Genomic DNA, 4,194 nt, shown 5'->3' on the forward strand with positions numbered 1-4,194 from the left:
CAGTGACACATTTCTTCTACCTCCTCTCAGTTGCTGCTCTAACACTTTTGAACGTGGTGGATGCCTCTGACTCCCATCATGTGCCACGGTTCCTTCTTCTAACACCTACGTCATTGCTGAGTCCTATAGTGATATGAGCGTTGGAAGAAGGAAGCAATGTATGGCAGGGGACACAACCATTCAGCAATGCATGGCAGGGGACACAACAATCCAACGCTTCAGCAAGTGTTGAATGCTGAAGAGGCTCTTGGAGGCTGCAGCACTAGAATGAAGCAATGGTAGAAGGCGCGGCCCACTGTAGGTATGACTATATATATTCTATTTTAATTGCTGTTTTTTAAGGATCAGCCTGCTACAATGTGCATAAAAAGTTGCATGTTGCCAGAATATATAAGGAGGAGCTAACAATCCAGCAGCGGATGTAGATTTGACCTTCTACTGCAACCTATTGGGGGGGGGGGGGGTCATACATACTATACAAGTCTGGTATGTGGTCTAGCCAGGGGCGTAACTACAGCGGTTGCAGGGGTCGCAATTGCAATGGGGCCCGATGCTCCAGCAGGCCTGTGCGGCTCCCCTGTACATCTGGATAGGAGGGGCGGCGGGGGCATCATGTAGAGAAATCACCGTCCTCCTTTTTCCTCGTGTAGCTGCAGGAGGAAAATGGAGGAGATTGGTTCTTTTTTCTTTCTTCCGAAGCCAAATTACATTTAAATTGACTTGCGGTTGCAATTGTGGGACCCTAGCTATAGAAAAAAAAAAAGGAAAAAAACAGAGTGGGGTCTGGTATGGATTTTAAGGGGAACCCCATGCCATAATTAAAAAAATAAAACAAAAAAACTGAGTCCCCCCCCCCTAAAATCAATACCAGACCCTTATCCCAGCACACAGGCAGGTCAGTAAAGGGGAGGGGGAGGGGCGAAACGAGTGCCCCCCCCCCTCCTCAACCATACTAGACCACATGCCCTTAACATGAGGTGGTGCTTTGGGGTAGATGGGACTCTGCCCCCGCCATCCCATGTTGATGGGGACAAGGGTCTCTTGCCCACACCCCTGAGCTGTGGTTGTGGGGATCTGTGGGCGGGGGGCTTTTCAGATTCTTGAAGCCCTTTTTAACAAGGGGACCCCCATGTGAATGAGTATGGGGTACACATTACTCCTACACACTCACCAAAATTGTCAAAAAGTAATAAAAACACAAAGACAGTGTTTGGCAATTCCTTTATTAAAAAATAAAAAAAAACTGTGTCCCCCGATGTAAATCCATTGTCACTCACGATGATGACACACCACCGGAACCCGGAGGAAAAGAAAAACAAAATTGCTGCGCACTCATTGACGGCCGACCACCAAATGCCTCTTCCCCCGCTTGACAGTTCTTATATAGATAATAGCTGGGCCATCTGGGTACGCCACCTGGTGGGATTGCCCCCCTTGTGAGGTCACGGAACTGGTGCATGCTGGGACGGTGACGTCACAAGGGGGGTGTGGAAATGCCAGATTAAGATCATGAGGGCGGTTAAATCGAGATTGGGATTTTTTAACGATTATTCGTGCAGCTCTACCTTCATATCATACCTAGCTGATTATGGATGCATTTTATAATCTCTGATGGATATGTGACATGCGAAGGAAACTGGACAGTTTTATCATTCTTCTTATTTTTTATATTGTCATGAATAAATATAAACATATTTAGACAAATTATATGTTTTTGGCACCTTAACCACTTGCCCACTGCTCACTGTGCTGCTACTGCGGTAAAGTGGCTCGATAATGTCTGGCGACATAGACCTACGTCACCAGGCTCTCCCCTCTCTCGGCGGCGCGTGCGCGCGCTGCCGGAGGCTCCCTCCCACTGTATTCAGAAACAGCGGGGGTCGGGCCAGGGGAGGAGAGGCGGTGATCACTGCCGCTCTTCCCCGATCGTCGGGGATCGAGTGAGGAAATCCGCCCACTTGTGTAAACAAAGCAGGCGGATCTTCTCTGTGACAGGCAGGGACAGATTACAGGATTCAGCATAGCTCAACCTGCGATCTGTGTCTGTGTCACACAGTCCCCTCCCCCCACACACGTCAGTAAGCATGAGGCACGCATTTAACCCCTTGATCACCAACACTGTTAACCCCTTCCCTGCCAGTGTCATTATTACAGTAACAGTGCATATTTATAGCACTGATTACTGTAGTAATGTCACTGCTACCCCCCAAAAGTGTCAAAAATGTCAGTCAGGGGTCTGATCTGTCCGCCGCAATGTCGCAGTCCCGCAAAAAAAATCGCAGATCGCCGCCATTACTAGTAAAAAAAAAATAAACAATAAAAATTACAAATCTTTCCCCTAGTTAGAAAACGCAATAACGTTTGCGCAAACCAATCAAAATACGCTTATTAAGATTTTTTTTACCAAAAATATGTAGCAGAAAACAAATTGGCCTAAAATGTTAAAAAATTTTGATTTATAATTTTTTTTTGGGGAATGTTATATCAGAATGTAAAAAATATTGTTTTTTTTTTCAAAATTGTCGCTCTTTTTTTCAAAAATTAAAAATCGCACAGGTGATCAAATACCACCAAAAGAAAGCTCTGTTTGTGGGAAAAAAAAGGACATCAATTTAATTTCAGTACAGCGTCGCACGACCGCGCAATTGTCCGTTAAAATAACGCAGTGCCGAATTGCAAAATATAGCCTGGTCAGGAATGGGGTAAAATCATCCGGTCTTAAAGCGGTTAAAAATACGCTCATTGAGAATTTTTTTGTCAAAGACATGTAGCTAAATACATTTTGGCCTAAATATATGAAAAAAGTTGAATATATTGGATATTTTTCAACTGTAAAAGTAGAAAATGTCAATTTTTTCGCAAAATTTTTGCATTTTTTATATTAATATCGCAAAAAATGAAAAGCGCAGAGGTGATCAAATACCACCAAAAGAAAGCTCTGTTTGTGGGGAAAAAAAGACGTAAATTTGCATGACCGCGCAATTGTCAGTTAAAGTCGCGCAGTGCCAAATTGCAAAAAGTGGCCTGGACGTTAAGCAGGAAAATCCTCCGTTAAAAATCCCATAAATTATCTTTTTGTATTGTTTGAATACTTTTAATTTTCTTTTCCTTGAATTTCTCTTTCATGGCCCCCCCCAGAGACCACTGCATAGTAGACGTATATTTTACAGCCGGTACATGACTTCATGTGGCCACACACCGCTCTGCGCTCTACATACATCAGCCATGTTTGTGGTTTCTGTGGCTGGACTCTGGACACATCTGTCCACCATATATGACTTCCAGATTAAACAGGAGGGAAGGAGAATAACAGGCTGCGAAGCTGACGTTCATGTCTACTCTTTAATTCCCGTTTTTTTCTTTGTATCCCTGCCATGGCTACATTGCAATTTAGGGATTACATTTCTCTTTGAGAGGCACGACATGAATAAGAAAAATATAAAATTTGCGTTTATATGGTTAAAGTGGGCCTTTCATTAAAGCTCACGTGTCACATCAATCTACAGGGAGAAAAATATCCCATTTCTGTATTCAGTTTGTAGCACTGTCCCCCGTAGGGCTTGCTGTGTGTTGACTTCTTGGGTCTCCCGCTGATTACCTGCAGACAGTCACTAGGGGATTTTTCACTCATCCATCCCTACTCCCGTTTGCTTGTTACCCAATAAACAGTCCAAGGGATTTGGTTTTGCATTTATTGTGGAACTTGGATGGGAGAAGGGAATAGCGGGATACTCCAGCTGAACTATTTACAATAGATAAGGACAACTCTCAGTTGGCCTCACCAGGTTATTTGTGGAAGCAGACACACTGCTTTAACCATACCACCACTTGTATGGAAGAATTAAGTCCTCTTGCCCTCTCTAGCAGCAGACTTGATGCAACTACTTTAGCTTCAGGACACTCTCTAGCATCCCCTTGACTGACACCCGTCCACTGACTCTTCCATTGAAGGGATGGCCCTCACATGACAGGTAGTGATGTCGCGAACCTAAAATTCGCCGTTCGCGAACGGCGAACGCGAACATCGGCAAATGTTCGCGAACCGGCGAACCGGGCGAACCGCCATAGACTTCAATAGGCAGGCGAATTTTAAAACACACAGGGACTCTTTCTGGCCACAATAGTGATGGAAAAGTTGTTTCAAGGGGACTAACACCTGGACTGTGGCATGCCGGAGAGGGATCACGCAAAAAA

The sequence above is a fragment of the Pelophylax lessonae genome, assembly GCF_965119305.1.
Source record: "Pelophylax lessonae genome assembly, chromosome: 5".
Lineage (NCBI taxonomy): Eukaryota > Metazoa > Chordata > Amphibia > Anura > Ranidae > Pelophylax > Pelophylax lessonae.